Source organism: Dermacentor variabilis, chromosome 6 (assembly GCF_050947875.1).
Source record: "Dermacentor variabilis isolate Ectoservices chromosome 6, ASM5094787v1, whole genome shotgun sequence".
Classification (NCBI taxonomy): domain Eukaryota; kingdom Metazoa; phylum Arthropoda; class Arachnida; order Ixodida; family Ixodidae; genus Dermacentor; species Dermacentor variabilis.
Genome location: NC_134573.1, coordinates 94,773,030 through 94,800,461, shown reverse-complemented (window position 1 = coordinate 94,800,461; position 27,432 = coordinate 94,773,030).

Below are 27,432 nucleotides of genomic sequence, written 5' to 3'. Positions count from 1 at the left end.
AAAATGTTTCACCGGCGCAAGCGCAAGCGTTATTTCAACGTTCCTGCTTTATATAGACTGTGGATATGAGTGTACGTTCACCTTGCTTTATATTTTTGACTGTGCTTCCTTTCACTGCTTTATTTTCCTTGTTTCCATCTCTTCCTGTCACGTCCAGGGTGGCAGGTAGCACATCAGATATTTATGCTCCGACTAATCTTCCTTCCGTCCAAATTTCATTTTTCGTCCCTCAAGCACCTTGCATCAATTAATATATCTAGGACACATTCTAATTATACAGGAATTAGAAACATTTATTCAAATTACAGTAAATTCGTGGCGGTAAAAATTAAATATACCACTGGCAGAAATCATAAGAAAAGATTAACGAAGCATGAATGAGCAGCGCCACCCTTCGAGAACTGCTTCTAAGTTTTAGACGCCTGGAACTTACTACAGAAATCGTGGCTACGATCTACCGCTGCCAGTCCTACGTCGCATGTTTCACTCACAACTTCAAAAACTTTACTACCGCGTACACTAGCACGGTGCGAAAGGGTTTAGCCTCACACGAAGTAACTTAAGGGAATTATGCGAACTTAAACTGTGAGAAGGAAGCACATGTTACTTCCAGCACAGATGTTGCGCCTCGCAATATTGTGCATTTTCATTTTAAAGTATGCCTTACGTGCCGTGAGAGGTATTGAAAGCGAAGAAAAATTCAAAAAGAAACATGCCAATGTACTTTCAAGTGGTACACTCGAGAATTCTTTCAAAAATGTGTGACGTTCAGCAAGAGCTGCGTAAGGCAAGCGTGAGATCACATAAGGACGGCCATAGGCAGTGTAGACTTAACGCTATGAAGAAAGTTTGTGAACATTTTAGCTTGTATCATTCTAGGTTAATCTCGGCTTCGGAGATCGGAAAATGAATATTTACAATCTGTAAGTTGCTTGAAGTATTCCAGAAAAAAAAAATTCAGAAAGACAGATCCTTCAGTTGTATGTCAGTATCAATTTATGGGATTCAATAGATGTATATTGCCTCGCCAGGTGTGAAATGCATCAATAGGAAACGATGTAAAGTAGGCATATTGCGTTCGTGTACATATGTACGTATGTCTTTCATTCTCCCATTGGCTAATAAGCAGTGCTTACAGCCTGTTCCGAATACGTCTCTCTATCCTTTTCGGATCATATATTGTGTGCTGAAACTGGTTTCCATAATAAATGGAGAATATTGAGCTGTTTTGGACAGCAGAATACCCAGAAAAGCAAGAAGAAAAAGTAACCACTGCATTCGCAATGTGTGACATATCATAGCAAGGCATTTTTTTAAAATCTACAGATGTTTCAACTTTTTCTTTACCATTGTAGCATTCTTTGTGGGTATGTGTAGGTGCACATATGAGCTGGTATTGAGAAGTCGATGACAATAGAAGTGCGGCGTTAGATGACAAGAGCGTGAGTACGGTAGGACCTGCAGAAAGCTTTCGAACAACTGAGCGAGTAGGATGCCTAATCCTGTTGCTCTTTTCTTGCACATCACTCATATTATCTGCAACATCCCCTTACCCTAATAGGCCACCGTTTGTCTGTTCTACGCACAATGTTGCCATAAGCATCGAAATGGAAAGAATTCAAACTTCTGCTTTTTCATATTCTCCATAAGACTTATGGCTAAAGAAAATCTAAGCCATCAACCCTGTCAATGTGGCCAAGCAAAATAGAGCACGAAGTTGAAGATCTCTTTCATACCCATAGGCAATAAAGACAACGAAAGTATACTAGCATTGAACAGTTTACTTATTTACTCACTTATTTGTTTATTTACTTGAGTATTTGAAAGAGGCGATATACAACGCCAACTTTTTGTTATCTTAGTTGAAGTTCGCCTCTTTCTGAATCATCGTCAATTGATGAAGCTGTTTCAAGGCTGTGCGTCACAAGGCAGCTCGGGTTTGACAGCAAGGCGCAAGGCTCTGCGTGACCTTTTTGAAAAATGTACACGATTCTCTTTTCTATCTCCCTCAGACCCGCAGCCCGCTCAGCGGCAGATTTGGCTTTCAAGCCAGTTGTTATTCCCGACTAGCATATTAGGAACGTGGAAATACACGTTTTTGCTTAAGTACCTCCGCTGGAATTTGAAAAGAGCATCTCGATATAAATGGAGAAACCAGCCGCCTCATCACGGAACAATTTATAAAAACCGTTCTTATTGGCCAGTACATTTGGACGAAGATCTAACATCGAGTAATGCGTGGGCGTTATTTGGATCTTGCCACTGCGTGCGAGAATTCGCCGAATTTGAGGAGGACATTGAAAAATGAAGGTTTGTTTAAATTAACTGTATGATTAGAAAATGTGAGATAACACTTAAAAAGCGATTGTTACGGCCGGCAGCAAATCGGATGCTTTTGCCTACGGCAAGAAAAACGCCTCTCTCTCTCTCTCCCCGATGTTCCTCTGGCTTATAAACCCTTCAGTCCGTCGGGGTCACGTCGTTTTCCGCCAATCGTCGAGCCCATGCAGTTGTCGTCATGCTCATCCAGGCGGCGAGCCTGTTCAGGTGTCGTCTTTTTCATCCAATCATCCGGCCTGTGTCCATCAACGTTCATCCATTGCTGGCCAATGGGGGCACTCTCTGAGCGCTTATTCTCCGATGGCTGCAACCGACCGACGCTGCCTCTTACCGACGTTGCCTCAGCTGGTGGAAACAGGTTGTTCTCGAACGACATTCCATTGCTGCGACGTGGCGTGTTCAGAGGCGAGGGTCAACGACCTAGAACCGTGCCGGCTTCCATTAAAAATTCCAGGAAGCGACACGCACGGGGAGACAATAGCTCCATGCGCGGCGCGCAAGGGGGCGATAATAAGCCGGCTTGACGTGTCCGATAGCATGGTTGACGCACACCTGCCCACTAGAATTGCCGTGCGACGGCGAGTAGCTGTGTGCGAAGAATTTCACCAATGCTGGTTAATCGTCCGTATCTAACAGCGTGCTCATGCAGCGTCCGCCATACTCATGTCAACTGGCCATAAGCTAAAAGTGCTTCACTGCTGACTTTCGCCATCTTTGCTTAGACAAGGACCTCGACCAAATCGGTGAAAATTTTCAAAACCTGAAAGCAATAATGCAACGGAAGCACTCTCACACAGTTCCGCATCCCTCAGAGACTAATCTTGAACAGGATTAACAGCAACGTAGCCGATTCGCTACTATTGGAACGAAGAGGGTATAGTTCCCGATATAATTTCTGGCACAAAAGGGGAAAGCTACAGGGATGGAAACTCTGCACATGCGCCATGAAGTCGTCCCGAAGTCACCACCGCTTCAGATCCATATGCCAAAACGCGGAAGCGAAAAGCAGGAAAAATTGTTCCTTCTTTTATCAACGGAATTGCTAATATCACGAGAATGAAACAAGTAGTCTGAGAAATAGGGACAGCTTCGTTGCGCGTTCACAAATACAGGCTCCTAAATCTGCAGTTTTTTGATAATAAGACTTTCATTCTCAGGACGAAGTATTTACAACAATGATGAGTACGCGAAGCCTGTGGTGCTGCCCAGCGTAAACGGCACCCTGCCGGCCGTGGGATGGCCAAAGTCGACTTTCGAGGACACGCCGTATTACGGTGGCACGCTCAAGCAGTGGCAGCGGCTCTACCTAGAGACAAGATTAATCATATTTACTGCACACTATTTATGCAACATAGAACTACTTGGTCGGTTTAGTTTACCTCACCGACGTGAAATACCTATTTTGCAGCGTTACAAAATGCACCTTTGTTTTGGACTTCGAGCGGGGGTACCCGCACCCAGGTTAGTGACCCATGTAGCGTAAGCCATGTGAGGCCGTCATGCAGCGATGCAACTGCATATCGAGAGAGGCAAAACAGACAGCAGCAAGCTGAGTGAGCGACACAGGTGGTTGTCCCTGTAGGCTCTAATATGGTTATGCCACTCTACTGTCGGAGGCTAGCAAATGCCATTGACACGTCATTGCGGCGTCTTCAACTGGTGCATGTTCTCGCAACGTCAAAAACAGGGGCCATAGACAGGTATTCAGGAGGCACAGCGGCGGGTCGCGTTTTAATAATGAGCGCTACAGCGACTTCTTCTTCACTGCGCCTTTGTAAATACGCTCATGCACATTCGCATTGTCCTGTTCATTGGAGTAGGCGCGCGGCATTCCCATCCCACTGAAAGAAGCATCATCCCGATGTGCAATTTAAGCTTATAGGGCGGTGTACAATGGCACAGAGTAACACACGCAAAAAAAAGAAACTAAAACAACAAAAAAGATTGACAGATACGGCTTCATCCGTACTACATGCACCACTACAGATAGGTGCTGGCGCCGACTGGAGCAGCTGCCACTGTCAGGAACGACCACGCAATTCACGTCGCTCAGGCGACGGATCACTCTGTACCAGGGGCGTAGGCAGCAATTTCGTTCGGTAGGAGCTCACGTTGCAGCTCGGCCTCCTCCTTATAAAATTTCTCGAGGGACCAAATACATGAATAATAGCTGCATTGCCATAGCCAAAAACGCTGCAAACGAACGCTACGCTCTGTCAAGACAAGTAAAATGTGTATTTTTTTCATTAAAAATATACTTGTATGTGTCAAAAATTGTCCCCAAAATAACTGATATCCATGCTTCCATTTTTTCTCACTATTTGGTAAGTAAAGAAAGTATTACAAGAACTTTAGTACTACATCAGTTTGAAATCAGCAAAGTAGTGCATGGCGCTGATTTCAATAATGTAAAGGCCATCAAATGAACAAGTGGAGGATAAACATTTCAACGAAACTTTGTTAGCCTCCCTGCATTTCTCTCATTTGCATCTCTCTCGCGGTCATTCACGAACCTTGTTTAAATATTTGTACATATGCAACGATCAGAGAAAAATCTCAATGCCGCGGTCCTTTGTTACAATGACTTGCGCAGGAGCAGCTGTCACTGGTCGTGTGTTTCGAGTAATCGCACCGAAATCGAAGCCGCAAGAAAGAGCTCATATAAAAAGCAGTTTTGCAAAATATACGAGGGCGAGTCAATTGAAAGTGAAGCAATGCGAATATATGACAAACGTCGTACCTTATTTAAAATTAGTCTACATGACTATTTAGGAATTTGTGCAACTGGCTAACGAGAGGCGTGATTTCCGTCTCACAAAACTCCGTGGGCTGCTGCTTCAAAAAGTCCATAACTGACTCTTTCACGTCATTGTCGAACATGAATCTGGTTCACTTCAGCTGTTTTTTTTTTTCAAGTGCTCCAAAATTTGAAGTCGCAAGGCGACAGGCATGGGCTGTATAAATAATTTTGCAGCGTTTCCCACTTCAACATTACCAGTTTTGTGTTAACCACATCAACGACGTTGGAACGGCATTATCGTGGGACAAGATGATCTCATTCCGAAATTTTCCACGTCGTTTGTTCTTCATCCGGCGTTTCACAATATCGAAAACGGTTGACAGCAACTTTAGCAACTTGGATCGGTGATGGCCCCTGACGATCACAAAATAAGACAACGACCCCTTTTCGGCTGAAATGATCGCCCTTTCTTTCTTTGGGGCTCGTGAATTCGAATGTTCCCACAGTAAACCTTGCCGCTGTGTTTCAGGCTCGTAGTAGTGGCACCATGACTTGCCGCCGTTCACAACTGCAGACAAGAAGTCGTCCCCCTCACTGTGATACCGGATCAGATGAGTCAAAGCAGCGCCGAACTTCTCCGCCTTCTAGCGGTGGTTCAAAATCTTGGGAATCCATTGTGCCCACAAGAGCCGATGACCGAGATGGTCATGAATTATGGTGTGAAGCGAACCGTGACAGATGTTCACAAGCTGTGCCAGTTCATCGATACTCATCCCCCGTTCAATCCAATCCAAGACAATCCAAGACCGGGCTCTGGCCCGATCTTGGATTCTATTTGCAACTTTCACGTCCTTCCTTGAACAGTTTGCTTCAACGCTTCACAGTGGCCAATGAAAGGCAATGTTCAACGTACACGGCAGCCTTACAGCGACTAACCTCTTTTTCTGAAATATCTGCAGCTGTCAAAAACCTCACGACACCGAGCTATTCAACTTTGGGAGTGTCCATTATGTCACGCAACCATATTCAACCCAGTGTATGAGAGCATTAAGAACATTTATCCTCACACCTGCGTGTCACCTCTGTAAATAAGATATACCTGTGCGCTATGCGCATACGTCGCACACAATGAATCGAACCATTATTGCGGGGGGTGGGATGGCTCACATTCATTTGACTCACCCTCGTACATAAGAAATGCGAAGATACAGTGGAATATACAAATGTGAAGATACAGCTTGATAAAGGGCAAGAAAGTGTGACTGGAAACAAATTTCACTGCACGTATATACAAAACCTCGCAACAAAATAAATAAATATACGTACATGTTTCCAATAAATCTTTGTATCTACGAAAAAAGTCACAGTGTATAATGCGTGAAACAAGGCAAATAAACTTGCAGCGCAACCACAGTTTCACCGATCACAGTCCCCCTCCCTCCTATCCCCCTGATGTGTGGCGCGCGACAGTAGGCAGCGCCCTTCCACCCCGCTTTTCTCCCTTGCGCACACAAGACAAAGCCACTATCGTCGGCTCACCCATGCAACGCCCCTCCAACGCTTTCACTCGCATATACCGCATGCGGCGCGCGGTCACGATGTTATCACACTTGGATTTTATACAGAACATGAGGACGACGGCGACGGCAGGAAGGCGACTGGTATATTCATATAATTGCTATCGCAATAATATGGTCAGAATATCCGGGAACAGAAACGTCCCGTGGCCTATTACTGACCGCAAAAGAAGAAGTAACAAAATCAATGCCACAATGTTCTGCGCCGCAAATATGACTTTTTCTTCTTTTGTGGGGTGGGCCCACAGAAATTAAAATAAACGCAAGGAAAGCATGTTGGCCACAATGGAATACCTACTTTGGGCACCTAATGTGGCTATCCAAGGAATATTGAAGAAAACGTGAGACGCGTGGTCACGGAGAACCATACTCATACTGCTCTGTATCTTACGCCGGCGAGACAAAATTTTCCGGTGAGGCTGCGCTCAAGCGAACGCGTTGCAATACGTCGAGTCGCCACAGCGATGCTGGCGAGAGTTTCGGAATTGAAAATATAAAGCACGACTTTGGAAATGTCAATGCACCTTTCGGATCAAAAGTTTACGAGAACATTAAAACCATGAAATTTCAAAATTGAAATCCCTGCTCTCCGTGGAGTCTGTGGCCTTCGCGAGACGCCGCGACGCGCCCGTTCACCAATAAAACACCCTAAAAACTTTGTGCTCAGTTGAGGCTTCTTGCGTTACGATATGTGACTCCTGGTGCATAGGCCTTGCCGCGAAATCCAGCCCGATTTCGCAGTATTCGCGCTGAAATGTCTTTTTGCGTCTGAAATGTCTGAAATTCGAGCTGAAACGACATTCTAGACAAAATCCAGCAAGATTTCCGGCGGGGGGGGGGGGGGGGGGAGCTTGGAGCCCCATAGTCCCCCCCCCCTGGCTACGCCCCTGATACCGAGGTATCTATATTGCTTGACTATGGATATAACTTGGTGTTCAATTGACGCTACGTAATTAATCGTCTGTTATTGAAAGATCATGATTGCCGATTTCTATGTGCTAAACTTGAGGCCTAGATTTGTCGCTGCGTTGCCAGAAGTATTCGCAAGTGTCTGTAAATCTCGTTTATTGTCCGCTAGTAGCACTATGTCGTCCGCATACATCAGTCGAGGGAGCTTCTGTTGCACCATTTGTCCACTGTGTATGTATGATAAACGAAACCCTGATTCGCTCTTTTCCAGTGTCCTTTCTATGCCCTTAACATAAGCTTGAACAACGATGGTGACAGAGGACATTCTTGCTTCCGTCCTTGATGCGTCCCACCACTTCATTACCTTTTCGAACTTCCCTTAAAAACTTGTTCTCCGTTGTATATATATTTCTCCTTCAGCAGTTCCACGGAATTGTCCTCTATGCCTTCGTGCTTAAAAATACCCCATAACAATTTTCTGTCTACGTTGTCATGGACTCCTTTATTATCTAGAAATGGTATCGATAAAGGTCTATTCTGAACTATTGAAATCTTTCTGCAATGAGTTAGTACCAACATGATACCCCCCTAGCGTTTGTTTGGCCTGAACCCTTTCTACAGTTCCCCTATTACATCATTTTTCTCCAAGCACTTGTAAAGTTCCAATTTTGCGGCTTGCATCGCCATTCTATTTGAAACTGGCCTGTACAAGCTCATCCTGCCCTTATCACCTTCATCTTTTGGAGCACTAACTAAAAACACCTAGTGGCGATATATATATATATATATATATATATATATATATATATATATATATATATATATATATATATATACGAGAAGAAACAGGGTTAACCGTGGGGCCAGATTTTTATTAGTCATATCATGTTTATGTTTCTCATGTTTGTGTTCCGTAGTAGAACCGTCGGAGGGCTTCCATATTGTATGTTTCCGAGCAGAACCCGCCGCCAAGGTTTGTGGGTGGTGGCGCTGGCTAACACTTCCAGGGTTCTACTAGGAAACATAAATACGCAAGAAAGTGGATGGGGAAGCGGCTCCGCGGTAGCTCAATTGGTAGAGCATCGCGGCGTAATGAGAAGGTTGCGGGATCGTTCACCACCTGCGGCGAGTTGTTTCATCCCGTTCATTCCCCTTAATTTATTGTTTCTTTTGTGAAGCACAAGTATTTTCCCCTGTATTGTCCTTGGTGTCAGTGTTTGTTCGTTTCGTATGATATATATATATATATATATATATATATATATATATATATATATATGTATATATATATATATATATATATATATATATACGGAGAGAGAGAGATTAAGAAGAAACGCCCTGCTGCACCGCACGAACTGCATTCACGACGAACCGCGCGTGCTTCGGCAATGAAAGCTTCGATTTAATAGAGCTGCATCTAGTACACGCTCATTTTGATGGCGTAATGTACTCATGGTGGTCTTAAATTTGAATCTTTTGAAGAAGCACACCAAGGGCCATGAGTATGATTTCATGACAACCAACTTGCGTCACTTTTTGTAAAGAACATCTTTCGCCGGAAAAAATATTCTCATTACATCTGTTTCCGTTCATTTTCAGAGCATTTTGATGCCTTACGAACATTTGATAACTTAAAGCGACAGAGCTGATGAAGATGATGAATGTCTAAGTTGCAGTAAAGTTGAATTCAATAAGATAAGAAATATTCAAACTCGTGAGTTCAACCCCATAGGAATTGAAGATTGCTCACGTCTGGGAAGTATATGCTGCCTGAAGCTGATACAAAATACGATAATTGACTGTGAATATGTTTGTGATGAAGTTATCTTATGATCTAGGGCTGTCGACATTATTGGCATTATTGGTATCTTTATAACCTTCATCTTCTTGCTACCTGTGCCCTCCACAGATCAAAAGTACTTTTCCACAGGTGCATGCCCAAGTGCTGAAGCGAGAATGTCGGCTTCCCTATCTGAATATTAGTAAAAAGGTTTAGTGCTGAAATAGACCTTTTCCTAAAAAGAGACACCAAGGGCATGGGGTCCCTGTACCCAATACCTTGCCCGATAATGGGTCCGGTATCGCGCTGGATACTGGAGCACAGAACTGGGGCGCCATACCGGGAGACGTTGTCAACTGGCGCGCAAAGCAGCTCTGGAGAGAAAAAGAAAACACGGTGCCTGCCAACGGTAAATGAAATTTTTAAATAAAAATGCAAGGGAAAGAGCACTTCAGTCTAATAAAATAAGAAAGAAAACCACGAAAATTTCAAACGCCTACCTTCCGACCACAAGCACAATACTATCTTTCGTATGACAACGCCATGTTGAAACGTGCCTGAAAGTCATAATTTAGCATGCCGAAAGACAGCTGTATCTCCAGCTGATGGTAATGTGTCGCGCACACCTATGACAGATGCGCCCTTCGCTGCACGCTTCTATTGAAACATGCACTTCTATCAAAGCAAAAAAAATATATATATATACTGTCGGCGTCAACTGACACCCGCTCTCCAAAGGCTAGAATAATCATTTTCCTTCACTATTCTTATTAGCACTAAAAAATAAACAACATGCAGCCTTTTATTCGGTGACTACAATCGCTGTTTTTTGTTCTTCACAATCGTGCCAAACGCGGCAGATCCCAGGTCCTGTGGGAATCTATATTACGCGAAGCAGTGTGCGGGGAGCCTAGGAAGTTAACCACCATGAGAGCACCAAGACGTAGGCAATTGTTTCACGACCTACATGACATGTATATTATCACATTCCTGTCATGACCTCTCATTTAGGTTCGCGAGAAACTGTTGTTATACAATGCCAATTATGGCACATACCAAGTTAACGAAACGACTGTGAGAGCACCAAGACGTTGGCGGTTATTTCATGGCCTACATGACACACGTCATGATATTAATATCATGACAGATTCTTTATGTTCGTCATACACTTATGACATACTATGCAAATTTTGGTATATACTAAATTAACGAAGCAACCATGAAAGCACCAAGACCTAGGCGGCTGGATAGATACTGTCGAAGTGGCAAATGTTCGACAACAAATACTTCGCATTTAAAAAGAAGAGCTGCTGCTGTTGGCAGGAGAGCTCGATATGGAGATTAACCAAAGGTTGACGAAGCCCGAAGTTCACACTGCGATTGATGAAGGGAGTCTGGAGAAGGACGAACTCACCAAAGCCTAGAAAAATATACGTTGCAGGAGAGAAGATAGAAAGAAAGAGAAGGAGCACGAGAGTAAAGAAAGGGCGGAAGACAAGGATCATAGGAGGAAAGAAAGGCTAAAGCAGGCAGAAAGTTAGCTCGGGAAATTAACACAGGAGGAAGCGAGATTAGCGTGTGGTTCATATGCGGCGCCGCCATGCACGGAAAGTCTGAAAATGGCAAGCTAGCTTCAGCCGTACAAAACAGGCGATGACAGGGATTTCTACCTGAATGATTTTGGACGGATTTCTAAGGAGTAATCAGTTAACCAAGACACATGGCCGGAGCTGTTGTTTGCGTTGCTGCCGGGAGAAGCCTCGGAAGTGGTGGCCCGACTGAGCGCAGCCGAGTCTGGCGTGTACGGCTTACTGAAGTCGAATTTGCTGGCCAAGTACAAGATTTCCACAGAGGAATTTCGGAGATCTCGACAGGAAATAAATAAGCCTAATGAAAGTTTTTTTGAGTTCGCGTGTAGCCTAAAGGATCATTTTTTAGAGTGGGCGAAAGAAGCCGGGCGGAAACCATCAGCAAACTGTCAGATGTAATCTGTTTGGAGCAGTTTTTCGAGACCCGGGCGGATAACGTGCGCCTTTGAGTTGAGCACAGGCAGGAAGGTGCGTCTTTAAAGAGTGCAGCACAGCTCACCGATGAGTATTTGGCAAACCGGTGCTTCAGGCCACAGAGCAGTAGCGCATAGTAGGATGAAAACCCGTCCCCTCGGCGAAACCCCGAGGGCAGCAAACCACAAAACAGGAACTGCACAACTCTAATCGTACTTCGGCGTGTACTGAAGTCATAGCGGAAGCATGTTAAAGGGTGCGAAAGAAATCAGGAAATCATTCGGAAGAGCTCGAAATTCGCAATTGCGTGTGTGGGAACATGAGATGTCACGAAAAGGTAAACACGGAGCACATTTGCCAGGGCACTGCAAGTCACATCTGCGTAAGCCACGACTGACAAGACGCGGATTCCTGGAAAAAGCAAGCACACCACGTCACGTGAATTGTTACAGGAGTTTCACATTAAACATCGAGGTTCATCCTGTATTAGCGACACATTAGTTTAGCTCTTGCATGCAGAAATAAGCTTTTTTTGATAGCCGGCTGTGATTGGGGGGCTGCTCAATTGAAGCTGTGCGCTATGTTGCGCATTTGCTTGCGCATATATACTGAACGTCGTGGTTTTAAAGCGCAACCGTGGTAGAGAAACGGAAGGCGATATAAGCATGCGTGTCCATGATACGCACACGACAAACTGCCTTACAATATTTAGGCTTGAGGGGAAGCTTCGTTAACAAACTATAACATGGCAATCAGCACTCGAATATAATTATAACCCTAATAATAATTGTAAATATTCATGTCATCTATAGGATCTAAAGCGCGCGCTGTTGCTTTGTCTGTGCGTGTAGTAGTTAAGAGAGCCAGTTTAAGGGCGGAGAAGAGGGAAGGAAAGGAAAGTCTGTGAAGCAAACTTGCAGCGCCGTGGTTTTAAAGCGCAACCGTGGTTGAGAAACGGAAGGCGATATAAGCATGCGTGTCCATGATACGCACACGACAAACTGCCTTACAATATTTAGGCTTGAGGGGAAGCTTCGTTAACAAACTATAACATGGCAATCAGCACTCGAATATAATTATAACCCTAATAATAATTGTAAATATTCATGTCATCTATAGGATCTAAAGCGCGCGCTGTTGCTTTGTCTGTGCGTGTAGTAGTTAAGAGAGCCAGTTTAAGGGCGGAGAAGAGGGAAGGAAAGGAAAGTCTCTGAAGCAAACTTGCAGCGCCGTGGTTTTAAAGCGCAACCGTGGTTGAGAAACGGAAGGCGATATAAGCATGCGTGTCCATGATACGCACACGACAAACTGCCTTACAATATTTAGGCTTGAGGGGAAGCTTCGTTAACAAACTATAACATGGCAATCAGCACTCGAATATAATTATAACCCTAATAATAATTGTAAATATTCATGTCATCTATAGGATCTAAAGCGCGCGCTGTTGCTTTGTCTGTGCGTGTAGTAGTTAAGAGAGCCAGTTTAAGGGCGGAGAAGAGGGAAGGAAAGGAAAGTCTCTGAAGCAAACTTGCAGCGCCGTGGTTTTAAAGCGCAACCGTGGTAGAGAAACGGAAGGCGATATAAGCATGCGTGTCCATGATACGCACACGACAAACTGCCTTACAATATTTAGGCTTAAGGGGAAGCTTCGTTAACAAACTATAACACAGCAATCAGCACTCGAATATAATTATAACCCTAATAATAATTGTAAATATTCATCTCATCTATAGGATCTAAAGCGCGCGCTGTTGCTTTGTCTGTGCGTGTAGTAGTTAAGAGAGCCAGTTTAAGGGCGGAGAAGAGGGAAGGAAAGGAAAGTCTGTGAAGCAAACTTGCAGCGCCGTGGTTTTAAAGCGCAACCGTGGTAGAGAAACGGAAGGCGATATAAGCATGCGTGTCCATGATACGCACACGACAAACTGCCTTACAATATTTAGGCTTGAGGGGAAGCTTCGTTAACAAACTATAACACAGCAATCAGCACTCGAATATAATTATAACCCTAATAATAATTGTAAATATTCATCTCATCTATAGGATCTAAAGCGCGCGCTGTTGCTTTGTCTGTGCGTGTAGTAGTTGAGAGAGCCAGTTTAAGGGCGGAGAAGAGGGAAGGAAAGGAAAGTCTCTGAAGCAAACTTGCAGCGCCGTGGTTTTAAAGCGCAACCGTGGTAGAGAAACGGAAGGCGATATAAGCATGCGTGTCCATGATACGCACACGACAAACTGCCTTACAATATTTAGGCTTGAGGGGAAGCTTCGTTAACAAACTATAACACAGCAATCAGCACTCGAATATAATTATAACCCTAATAATAATTGTAAATATTCATCTCATCTATAGGATCTAAAGCGCGCGCTGTTGCTTTGTCTGTGCGTGTAGTAGTTGAGAGAGCCAGTTTAAGGGCGGAGAAGAGGGAAGGAAAGGAAAGTCTCTGAAGCAAACTTGCAGCGCCGTGGTTTTAAACCGCAACGGTGGTAGAGAAACGGAAAGGCGATATAAGCATGCGTGTCCATGATACGCACACGACAAACTGCCTTACAATATTTAGGCTTGAGGGGAAGCTTCGTTAACAAACTATAACACAGCAATCAGCACTCGAATATAATTATAACCCTAATAATAATTGTAAATATTCATCTCATCTATAGGATCTAAAGCGCGCGCTGTTGCTTTGTCTGTGCGTGTAGTAGTTGAGAGAGCCAGTTTAAGGGCGGAGAAGAGGGAAGGAAAGGAAAGTCTCTGAAGCAAACTTGCAGCGCCGTGGTTTTAAACCGCAACGGTGGTAGAGAAACGGAAAGGCGATATAAGCATGCGTGTCCATGATACGCACACGACAAACTGCCTTACAATATTTAGGCTTGAGGGGAAGCTTCGTTAACAAACTATAACACAGCAATCAGCACTCGAATATAATTATAACCCTAATAATAATTGTAAATATTCATCTCATCTATAGGATCTAAAGCGCGCGCTGTTGCTTTGTCTGTGCGTGTAGTAGTTGAGAGAGCCAGTTTAAGGGCGGAGAAGAGGGAAGGAAAGGAAAGTCTCTGAAGCAAACTTGCAGCGCCGTGGTTTTAAACCGCAACGGTGGTAGAGAAACGGAAAGGCGATATAAGCATGCGTGGCCATGATACGCACCCGACAAACTGCCTTACAATATTTAGACTTGAGGGGAAGCTTCGTTAACAAACTATAACACGGCAATCAGCACTCGAATACGACGAGAGAAATTATTGAGACGTGGAAAATTCCCTTGAAATAAATCCGGTTTGCGAGACAAATGCCTGTATGTATTGAATCTCTTAAAAGATGAGGGGGGAAATATGCGCTCACCGAGAGGGAATCGTCAGCACGAGACCACCACCAGGCACCTTACTGAGATGTAGAGAGCTTCGCGGCCGGAACGAAGTCTCCCCTCTCCGCCGACCAAGAGTGGAAGACGCGCTTTCCGATCGCTCAAGGTTGAGCGGACATTGTATAGCTCTAGCGTCTATAGGAAAAAGCTTAAACAGGTGCGTGGGCGGCAGGCATAGCGTGGGAAGCTAGCCGCCGGAATAGCTATCTCAAGTACTGCTGCTGGCGAGGGCGAAATACCTTCGTTTAATTATAATAACTCTAATAGGACTTCTTTCAAAGAAAAAAGAAAGAAAAAAAAAGGAAACGGCTCAGAAGGCTATAATACGAGAGCTATGACTGATACTTTTCTATATATATGTATGCATCTCATCTATGGGATCGCATGCGCGCGCTGTTGCTTTGTCTTTGCGTGTAGTAGTTAAAAGAGCCAGTTTAAGGGCGGAGAAGAAGGAAGGAGAGGAAAGCAATATTGCAGCGCCGTGGTTTTAAAGCGCAGTCGTGGTAGGGAAACGGAAGGCGATATAAGCATGCGTGTCCATGATACGCACACGACAAACTGCCTTACAATATTTAGACTTGAGGGGAAGCTTCGTTAACAAACTATAACACGGCAATCAGCACTCGAATATAATTATAACCCTAATAATAATTTTAATCGACTGTCACGGACAACATCAATAACTTTCCACATAAGTATGAGGCACGGAGCAGGAGCTATGGCGCTTGAAAGTAACCGTTGGCTTTACGAACCAACCGACTGAGCTACCTTTCCGGGCAACATTGAAGGTTCACGAGGTCAAATCACATGTTATGTTCCTTTTTTCCCCCTTTTTTTCTTTCTTTTTAATGTATTTTCCCTCATTTTATCACTGTACCGAAACCCTCCTAAAAAAATGATATATCCTCAATTATGTGTGGCCACACATGTGCAGGTCATAAATACCAGGTTCTCTAGCCGAGTGCCATCCATGCGGTATAACCGAGCTCAGATTGGTCCAGCTTGACTGATCAAATAGGGCACCACTGTAGGTTAAATGAGGCGTACAACACCTGCGGGACCCGCCGTGGTTGCTCAGTGGTGATGGTGTTAGACTGCTGAGCGCGAGGTCGCGGGATCGGACCCCGGCCACGGCGGCCGCATTTCGATGGGGGCCAAATGCGAAAACACCCGTGTACTTAGAATTAGGTGCACGTTAAAGAACCCCAGGTGGTCGAAATATTCGGAGTCCTCCACTACGGCGTGCATAATCAGAAAGTGGTTTTGTCACGCAAAACCCCATAATTCAATTGTAATTTAACTCCTGCGGGGACGGTAGAGTATCCGTCTCCAGTGCAAAAGGACCGTGATTCAAATCCCGGTGCCGCGCAATTCTCCACCGGAAAATACAAAAAAAACCGTGTGTTGAGAAAATTGCACAAACAGGCCTGGAGTGCGGCCTGATCCCGGTGACCAGAACCGGTAACGCACTCTCTCACCAGAGCAGGATTGGCCACCCTGGTGCAGTACTTGGCCACAACCTCCTATATGAATACAACAATCAAACCCCGGCCCTCAGTCCCCAGCAGCCGCGAAGCAACTGACCACGGCGGCGGTCAGATCTGTGACGCTGCAGAGGGTGCTAAGAATACCTGGCTCCGGACAGGCCGCCATTGGAATCTGAACCTGGCAACGTTTAACGTTAGAACGCTATCTAGTGAGGCGAATCTAGCAGTGTTATTGGAGGAATTAGAGGGTAGTAAATGGGATATAATAGGGCTCAGTGAGGTTAGGAGGACAAAGGAAGCATATACAGTGCTAAAAAGCGGGCATGTACTGTGTTACCGGGGCTTAGCGGAGAGACGAGAACTAGGAGTCGGATTCCTGATTAATAAGGAAATAGCTGGTAACATACAGGAATTCTATAGCATTAACGAGAGGGTGGCAGGTCTTGTTGTGAAACTTAATAAGAGGTACAAATTGAAGGTGGTAAAAGTCTATGCCCCTACATGCAGTCATGATGACCAGGAAGTCGAAAGGTTTTATGAAGACGTGGAATCGGCAATGAGTAAAGTCAAAACAAAATACACTATACTGATGGGCGACTTCAATGCCAGGGTAGTCAAGAAGCAGGCTGGAGACAAGTCAGTGGGGGAATATGGCATTGGCTCTAGGAATAGCAGAGGTGAATTATTAGTAGAGTTTGCAGAACACAATAATATGCGGATAATGAACACCTTTTTCCGCAAGCGGGTTAGTCGAAAGTGGACGTGGAGGAGCCCGAATGGTGAGACTAGAAATGAAATCGACTTCATACTCTGCGCGAACCCTGGCATCATACAAGATGTAGACGTGCTCGGCAAGGTACGCTGCAGTGACCATAGGATGGTAAGAACTCGAATTAGCCTAGACTTGAGGAGGGAACGGAAGAAACTGGTACACAAGAAGCCAATCAATGAGTTATCGGTAAGAGGGAAACTAGAGGAATTCCGGATCAAGCTACAGAACAGGTATTCGGCTTTAACTCAGGAAGAGGACCTTAGTGTTGAAGCAACGAACGACTATCTCATGGGCATCATTAAGGAGTGCGCAATATAAGTCGGTGGTAACGCCGTTAGACAGGAAACCAGTAAGCTATCGCAGGAGACTAAAGATCTGATCAAGAAACGCCAATGTATGAAAGCCTCTAACCCTACAGCTAGAATAGAACTTGCAGAACTTTCTAAGTTAATCAACAAGCGTAAGACAGCGGACATCAGGAACTATAATATGCAGAGAATTGAACAGGCTCTCAGGAACGGAGGAAGCCTAAAAACAGTGAAGAAGAAACTAGGAATAGGCAAGAATCAGATGTGTGCGTTAAGAGACAAAGCCGGCAATATCGTTACTAATATGGATGAGATAGTTCAAGTGGCTGAGGAGTTCCATAGAGATTTATACAGTACCAGTGGCACCCACGACGATAGTGGAAGAGAGAATAGCCTAGAGGAATTCGATATCCCACAGGTGACGCCAGAAGAAGTAAAGAAAGCCTTAGGAGCTATGCAAAGGGGGAAGACAGCCGGGGAGGATCAGGTAACAGCAGATTTGTTGAAGGATGGTGGTCAGATTGTTCTAGAGAAACTGGCCACCCTGTATACGCAATGCCTCGAGCGTACCGGAATCTTGGAAGAACGCTAACATAATCCTAATCCATAAGAAAGGGGACGCCAAAGACTTGAAAAATTATAGACCGATCAGCTTACTGTCCGTTGCCTACAAAGTATTTACTAAGGTAATCGCAAATAGAATCAGGAACACCTTAGACTTCTGTCAACCAAAGGACCAGGCAGGATTCCGTAAAGGCTACTCAACAATAGACCATATTCACACTATCAATCAAGTGATAGAGAAATCTGCAGAATATAACCAACCCTTATATATAGCTTTCATTGATTACGAGAAAGCGTTTGATTCAGTCGAAACCTCAGCAGTCACGGAGGCATTACGGAATCAGGATGTAGATGAGCCATATGTAAAGATACTGGAAGATATCCATAGCGGCTCCACAGCCACCGTAGTCCTCCACAAAGAAAGCAACAAAATCCCTATAAAGAAAGGCGTCAGACAGGGAGATACGATATCTCCAATGCTATTCACAGCATGTTTACAGGAGGTATTCAGAGGCCTGGAGTGGGAAGAATTGGGGATAAAAGTTGATGGAGAATACCTTAGCAACTTGCGATTCGCTGATGATATTGCCTTGCTCAGTAACTCAGGAGACCAACTGCAATGCATGCTCACTGACCTGGAGAGGCAAAGCAGAAGGGTGGGTCTGAAAATTGATCTGCAGAAAACTAAAGTATTGTTTAACAGTCTCGGAAGAGAACAGCAGTTTACGATAGGTAGCGAAGCACTGGAAGTGGTAAGGGAATACATCTACTTAGGGCAGGTAGTGACCACGGATCCGGATCATGAGACTGAAATAACCAGAAGAATAAGAATGGGCTGGGGTGCGTTTGGCAGGCATTCTCAAATCATGAACAGCAGGTTGCCACTACCCCTCAAAAGGAAAGTGTACAACAGCTGTGTGTTACCAGTACTCACATATGGGGCAGAAACCTGGAGGCTTACGAAACGGGTTCTGCTGAAATTGAGGACCACGCAACGAGCTATGGAAAGAAGAATGATGGGTGTGACGTTAAGGGATAAGAAAAGAGCAGATTGGGTGAGGCAACAAACACGGGTAAACGACATCTTAGTTGAAATCAAGAAAAAGAAATGGGCATGGGCCGGACATGTAATGAGGAGGGAAGATAACCGATGGTCACTACGGGTTACGGACTGGATTCCAAGGGAAGGGATGCGTAGCAGGGGGCGGCAGAAAGTTAGGTGGGCGGATGACATTAAGACGTTTGCAGGGACAACATGGCCACAATTAGTACATGACCGGGGTAGTTGGAGAAGTATGGGAGAGGCCTTTGCCCTGCAGTGGGCGTAACTAGGCTGATGATGATGATGATAATATACTGAAGGTTATACAAAATAGGATAAACAGTGGAAAGTTAGCGTTTCTGTTGTTCCCTTTCGCCCTTCCTTGTTTACGCTAAATAATCATAAATATTCATGGTCTAGTGAGCAAAACCGATTATTGCCGCTGACGTAGTGGTCTGTTGGACAGAACACGGGCACAGGTGATTACTTCTTGGTTTGTAGTGCGAAGGGACACAGATGAAGACTAGACAGGACGAGCGCTTGTGCCTGTCTTCTTCAAGTCTTCATCTGCGTCCGTTGGCGTTACAAACCAAGAATATGTTACCGTACGGACTCACCGAATTGCACATCCTATTGCAGGTGATTACCTATCCTCGCTTCAGCTAGAAGCGTAAATAGCAAGGTAAATAGCTATTTCCTCGCTAACGCAAACCAAATGAGTAAGTGTTTGCATCAATGTATATTTCTCTGTGTTCAAAACAGTAATGTAGTTTGCCTATCGCAAATAGCGTATCTTGACCTGCTTGGAGGATTTAGTGGAGGAGGCGGGGATTACCTGTATGTGGGTCGAAATGTTCACGTGCAGTAAACACTCGTCATAACAAGGTCATCAAAACTAGAAGTTGACTTTGTTATGTGCAGTATTTCATTAAAAGAGGAAAGCCCTAAAAGAGCCAATGCGGCGCAAAACGTGCATTCGACCTTTGCCGGAGCTCCCAAAACGTACATTGAAATAAAATTGAAAAACGTACATTTGTAAACAGCATGGCCTAAGATAGTGAGCAGGCGTATAGAGAAAGGCCACTTCTTTAAATTGAGCTGCAGCCCAGCATTTGTAAGGCAATTGATGACACTTGCGAGATAAGTTAAATTGCTTGAATAGATCAGATGGGTAAAATGAGGCGTGCCCCATTTTGGACGCCTCCAGATATGCTGTCCAAAAGCCGTTCGAAAGTGACAGCGCATTGCAGACCCCGAAAGGCACCGCTATAAACTCTGATAACCCATAACGAGTCACAAATACAGTCTCGGGCAGTCAGCTTCATCTTAGGCACTTGCGAGAACCTTGATAAAAGATCCAACAAAGAAAGAACACGTCTTGCAGGCAGTCGAGGGAGTCCTCTATTCTGGGCAAGAGATAAACATCGTTGTGTGGGATTTTATTACCTCAGGCAGAAGACGTACAACTTGAACATGACTGAAAAATCTTATGTGTGTAGGAGCAGAATGCTTCATGGTTGAATAACTGGGCTAAGACCATAAAATTAAACCACAAGTACTTTTGTCTGCATATAATCGACTTGGAAGCGGAAATATTTTTTTAAACCAAACTATGCGTTTGTTCACGAGAACATATAAAGGAGCTGAGACATCCTTCATCACTTTCTTTGCACGTGACATATGCATAATCGAATTTTTTTTTTGTTTTGAGGAAAACTGATATTTTTCGTGCCTGTGGCTCACTTGTTCTACCTACAAGGTAAAAGCATCTGCTATTAGTGCTTTCGCATCAACCAAAGCAATAGGCTCCTCGTTGCAGACTGGTTTTTAGTTTCAGTCCTCGACTTAATCGTCTGCCAACCGGAGGTACGTTTCCGTTTTCTCATCAAAGAAGCTGTTCCTCAAATCGACCACAGGTCACTTATTATGCCCATTCTACGTCCCAGCCAAATGAATTGCTTTTAGTTTCTTTTGACGATAATTTCATCCGACGATGAGCAACGATAGCAACCTTGACGATATTGTATTCACGATGACCAAAACGAGAACAAGGTAGAAGTGAGAGCCAACTAATGCCATGTGAACTTGTCTTTTTCAAGGCCTTGAAAAAGACAAGTCCAGTTGTCGAAACGTTAGCTCCCGCTTTAATAATATTCTTGTTTTGCTGATCATCCCATAAGCTGTCACATGCAAATACAAGCCGCAGGTAAATTATACTGGGGGCAGCCTCCTTGTGGAGCATGGGATAAAATGTTTAGACAATCGAGGCACTGCTCGTTTTGGTCGATTTACAGAGCGGTTATGATTCGCAATGACAAACCCTACGAATGCAATAACCATCAACAACATCAACCAAAAGTGACTACAAAAATGGCGATACAACCCAATTTCGACGACACGAATATCTGATAATATGAGACGTGAGTGAAAGAAAAAATAAAGCCAGGTGTGTCGACAAGACCATGAGAAGCTCTATATAAATCAAAGGAGCTTATGTTGCATTTATTGATTGGACGAAATGGAAGAAAACCGTGCTCTGGAAAAGTAATCACGGGTTCTTCATGGTCTCCTTGAGCCATCGACGATTTCTCAAAAAGACATACCGTCATCAATCGCTAAATATCTTTGCTACCGCTAACATTAAAGACAGCGTGTGATCCACTTGTCACAAGAGCCACATTTTCACCAGGCGCTAACTTTGCAAAGCAAATAAAACGGCCTTACGGTGTCGGCCTAGAATAGTAATTATGTTCACAAAACATTTCCTATTGAGAGCCAAACTGGTGAACATTCTGTGTATGGCATTGCATCACTGACAAATTACAAATGGTCTTTTCATACTTCTATTGACGGTATATATGTGCTTCGCATCCGTTTGTTTTTGTTTTCTTTTGTGAAAGATGCACTAAAAACACATTTTAAAACAGCAGCGATAATTATTAGCTAATAAAATTGCACGCGTCATAATGGAGACGAGCCAACAAATATAAAATTTTCTACAAGATTCTTTTAGTAACACTAATAAGAGCAGACATTCATTGCCAATGTTCCCTTACTTACCTAGTAAGCAAACGTGCAGCGGTATTTAGACGCTTCTAATGGAGTCGTACGATGAATGAACGAGACACAGCCACCTTCCCATGGTCTTGTCCGTTGGGCTTTCTTAGAGTTCATGTGCGGTTGCAGCCAACCTGACGACGATATTTCTGCCTTTTCCGAAGCTGCTTTCATCTCGCTTGCTGTCGTCTGTTTTGGATTCCAGTTGTCAGAATATAACATGCACTTTGACGTCATTATATCTTTCTCAACGTCAGACGCATAAGAAACCTTTTGCCGCTGAAGCACTTGCCGTTGTCGGCAAAAGCCCTATCCGGGTATGACTCAAAACTTCGACGCTCGACCTCTGTCTGCTAGATTCGAAGCCAAGCAGTTGCCCTTTGTAATAAGATACATTTGCTTCTTTATTTAAATACAAATTTATAGATTATATACATTTATGGCTTGAACTAGCGTTTAGGATAGGATAGGAATAACTTTAAGAAAGTGCCGGCAACCGACGGTTTAACGCGTCGTGACGCTGGCCAAGCGTCGACCCGGGGTTATACCCTACTCTGCACTACCCCAGTTGGGCCCGTTTGTAGTCGGTCATCATGTTTGTGCTTTTCGAGTGCACCCCAGGCCTGCTGAACAGCCCACAGTTGTGTGTCCTTGTCTGCAGACTGCAGTGCACCTTGAAATTCGAGCGGGTAAGTCCTGGAGGTAGCTACCCTTGGGTACCTGGGACAGTCCCACATGATGTGCCATTGGTCCGCCGGACCCCCTGCATAAACACCGCACAGCCCACTCGGATAGAGCTCTGGGTGAACCACGTGCAGCATTGCGGGGGTGAGGAGTGACGCGGTCTTTATTTGCCTTAGGATTACGGCCTCCTCCCGACTGAGATTCGGGTGGTGAAGCAGTATTGTCCGTCGAGCTAAGCGATAACACTTGGTTACTTCGGCATAACTGGTCTATCTGTCCTTGCTTTCAAACCACCGCACGCAACGGTCACTCCCGGGGGCGCGGAAGGTATGGACTCGCACCGCCGAATCGGCCGTCTCGTTGTGGTTCAATGAGGATGCACACTTACCGGCGTGCGCCGGGAACCACATGAAATGGACGGTGCTGCCGCGGTCTTTAAGTGGGAACTTGCCGATGATGGCGGCCGCCGGCGCGCATATTCGCCCCTTGGCAAAATTGCGCACGGCGTTCCTCGAGTCGCTGAGCACGGTGCGACACTCGGCCTCGGTGATCGCCAGAGCGATTGCGACCTCCTCAGCGTCTGCGGCGTTCGCGCACCGCACGCTCGCTGCCATTGTCTTGGTGCCGGTAGCCACCGCAACGACCACTGCCACGAAGTCTTGCCGTTTGTATTCCGCTGCGTCCACATAACGTGCGTGCGGGTCTTGAGCGTATTGTTCGGTGAGCGCCTTAGCCCGCGCCTGCCGCCGTTCTTGGTTGTACACTGGGTGCATGTTCTTCGGGGTGGGGTCGACGTAAATATGGGCCCGCGCCTCCTCTGTGATCTCGCACGTTTGCCGGCTGGGAGCTTGGGGGTTGTAACCCAGGGACGTCAGTATACTGCGGCCTCTCTTGGTTGTAGAGAGGCGCTCCATTTGCGCGGTGAGCTGCGCCTCGGCTACTTCTTCTAGGGTGTTATGAACGCCGAGCTGCAGGAGTCGAGCCATACTCGTGGATAATAAATTTATATATTTATTTATTCATCTTTATTTATTTATTTATTTATTTATTTATTTATTTATTTATTTATTTATTTATTTATTTATTTATTTATTTATCAACATCTGACAAGTCCCTGTTAGTGGTTTTACATGAGGGGTGATTTGGTTAAGTGAAAGTAGGTGTCTGCGTTAATGGCTTTGAACTGTGCTTTTCCGGAGTGGTGCACAGCTTCTTCCAGCACCTGATTCCAGTCTCTATCTATCTGGAAAAAAATGACTTATGATGCGAAGAAGTACACGCGGGTGGAAGATATAAGGATTTCTCATGATGTATGCCCGAAGAGTGGTGACGTACGGGCAAGATTGCAAGTTGACTGGCAGATGAGGGATATAATTTATGAAACAAGCATAGCCTTGTAATTTTGCATCTTAGTTCTCAATCGTGGGCATGTCCTCGAAGCTTTAGTTGTGCTTCACTGCTTTAGTACGAGTAATCATTATATATAAATCTGGCTGCACGGTCTTGAAATCTTTCTGCTGAGGTAGAAAGGTTACATAGATGATGGTCCCAAACTACGCATGTATATTTAGTAGTGGTCGTATGGTTGTTAGGTATGCTAGTATTTTTAGAGAAGGAGAAGCGAATCTCGAAGAGCGAGGTAAGTCAACCAGAATGTGCTTTGCTTCGGTACTTATTTTCGTTATATGATTTGACCAAGAAAGGTCGTGCATTAGAGTGATGCCTAACTATATTAACCAATTAACAAGGGCAATTATTTTGCTGTTATTAACGTGTTTAAAGGAGGATAGAACTGGCGCGGTTGAAAAGAGACTAGGGAAGCTTTGTTAAGATTAAGAGTCATTAAACAGATATTGCACAATTTTTATATTACATCTAAATCGTGCCGAAGAGCATTAATGTAGGGGCTGTTATAAATAAGTTGGTAAAAATGCAATTGTCGGTGAACAGATATGCTAGAGGAAACTCTGGCCAGGAGATCATTTATATATACAGGGTGTCCCACATAACTTGAGCCAAGCATTTAAAAATGAAAGGTGCGTCAGAAGCGAATGGAACCGAACGCATTCTCTTCGGAACAGCCTATAGTAGCTGAGACAATTTTTTTTTTCACCATAACTCACAAATTTATTAAGTTTAATTACCCAACTTTTTATTGATTGGCCGAGGACCCCAAGTATGATGCGCAGATTTGTAGAGCACCTTCAGAAGCCACCGATCGAGTAGTTTCCATTACGATACGTCTAACGTAGTCCTTTTTTCCGGGTTTCAAAGAGAGCCTGCAACATATGAAAAAAGTCTCGTAATGGAGCATTTGCCCTGTTCTATTGTGCTGCTTTCAAGCGTGCGTTCAGTGAACAAGGTAGGCCGCATCGTGGCTGGCGACGAGGAAGGCTCAGGGCGTTCTTTGTCTCATTGACAGCGTTCGGCCAGCGGCGTGCATTGTCGCCGTCATCCGACGGGAGCCGAGCTTGTTCACCGAACGCACGCTTGAGAGCAGCCCGATACCGCAGTTAGCTAAGTTGTTAGCTGAGGGCGCCATCTTGTGTCATAATCAGCGGAAAAGAAAGCCCGTGTTGTTATGGAGGAATAAGCGCCACTTCTTTAAAAAAATACCAGTATGCGGGAAGCTTTCCTTCGACGCCTGCGTAACGTTGTTCACGCATTCAGACGTTGTTCACATTGCTTTCCGAACTGGCGAACGTTCAGTTGAACAATTAGTGGTTATAGTGTTTAGATACTGAGTACTAGGTTGCCAGTTCTATTCTCGGCCATGGCGACCGCATTTCGATGCGGCGAAATGCAAGAACGCTTGTTCATTGTCATTTAGGTTCCCGCTAAACAAACCGATGAGGTGAACATTTTTACGGAGACCTGCACTTTTGAGTCTGTGATAAACCGGAGCGTTATACGAAAAAAGGCTTTTTATGCACACGAGCCTGTAGTCATATGGCCAAAAGTAGTCGAAGTATGTGATATTCTGGAATTAGGAAGTTCGCCATTATTGTTGTCCTGTTGCCTCATAGAGTGATAAAGCTTTCTTCTGCGACCCGAATGTAGCATCGAATGGAGCTTTACGGTTCTAATTTTTTAAAGTATCTGTGCATCATGGAAAAAGAACCGACTGCGTGCATGATAATGAGCCTCACCGAAGCTATAAGTATACCATCACTAGGTTATGGTTGTATTTTTTGTCTCATTTTGTGGCTATTCTGCACCAGGCATTGATGATGTTCTATGTGGCGTAATGCCTTATTATTTTTCCAAGATGCATTCCGCGATGCCTACGTAATTAGTTTGCGTTCTGCGTAACTCGTAGCCAGTTACCTCGCAGTCAAATAACTCGTAGTCAATTATGTGGTCACACACATCATGTCGGCTTCATGCTTTATATTACTGCTCCTATTTAGGGGAAATCACAAAAGCATAAATAACAGCGCACTATTGTATGCACCCCTCTGGGCTCCAACGCCAATTTCCTTGCCGGTTCCACAATTCCCAGTCATTAGAATAACAGAAAGCTGCTAATAGGACGAAAATCATGCTCTCTTACTTTGAAATGGCGTCGATGCAAAGCGAAGGCTATATGCTGATTCTACAATACTACCACAAATTATAATGCTGCATAAGTGGACGCGAGAACTACTTACAAAGAAGAATATGATTGGCAACACAAATTCGTATTGAACAAAGAAGTTTTCGCATTTCCTTACTGAATATATCTGTAAAGAGTCAGGATGAGTACATAATTTTAAGTGATACGGCGTACAAGCAACCTTGTGCGCAATCCACAAAGTTGATGAGAGGTTTCGCAGTGCCAGTAGCTTTTGGTATCTAATCAAGTTCGACGCTTCAACTTATACGTTCACTCACGACGAATGCTTTCTGAGCAGTACTCGTCGAGTTCGGTTGTCTTCAACAAACAAGTTCGTGATTCGGCGACCTGGTTCATGTCTGAGGTCTGTGGCCAAGGTCCCAGAATCTTAATTTCCTAGAATGGTCTGTCATCAAAGCGGCTAAGACTCATACTCAGAACGTATACTTGAGAGTCGTACGTGGCACATTAACATAGAATGCGTTTTGTAGTGTCATCCTGTCCGCAAGGATTGCATACAACTTTGTTCTAATTCTAATGAGGAATGACTAAATCTTTTTGAACGCGATGCCTACCACAGGTGCCGCACAATTTTTTTTAACGACGGGAGAATCTGGCTGGCAGGCGAAGTGAAATCTCCTGAATTCTGATGTCGATCCTGAAGTGTTCTGCTACGTGAGAGTAAGTTGCCGCACTGTATCAGTTCTCGACAAAGTAATGGTACGCACTGATCTTGATAGTAATCCGAGCGTGCTGTTTCACCTGCCCTGTCGTTGCCGGCCATTTTAAAGCGGCTCGGCAGGCACTGAAATTAACCATCATGGCCATTCTCAAAAACTTGTTTGTGCATTTGTGTATTTCTGATACCTTGTGATCATGATTTAAATAAAGCAACGTTAGCTGTAGCCTTTGTAGGGCGGCCTTGAAATAACAAAATTTTGCGCATTGATAAGGCGGTGGTTGAATCACAGAACCGAGGACACATTGGAGAGCCGCATTTTCAGCCTGCTGTAAAGGTCGTAACTTGCAATAAACATATCTAAACAGAGACGGAACCCGATCGGACAATTGCCGCTCCGGTAGAACTGTTGAAAAAGGCGGAACCTTTCGAGTGGTATGCACGCGATCTAAATAGAGCTCCTTTACACGGAACAGACGCAGCTGCTGTGAGACTGTTGCTGACATTTTCATGTCCTTGGCAATTCAATG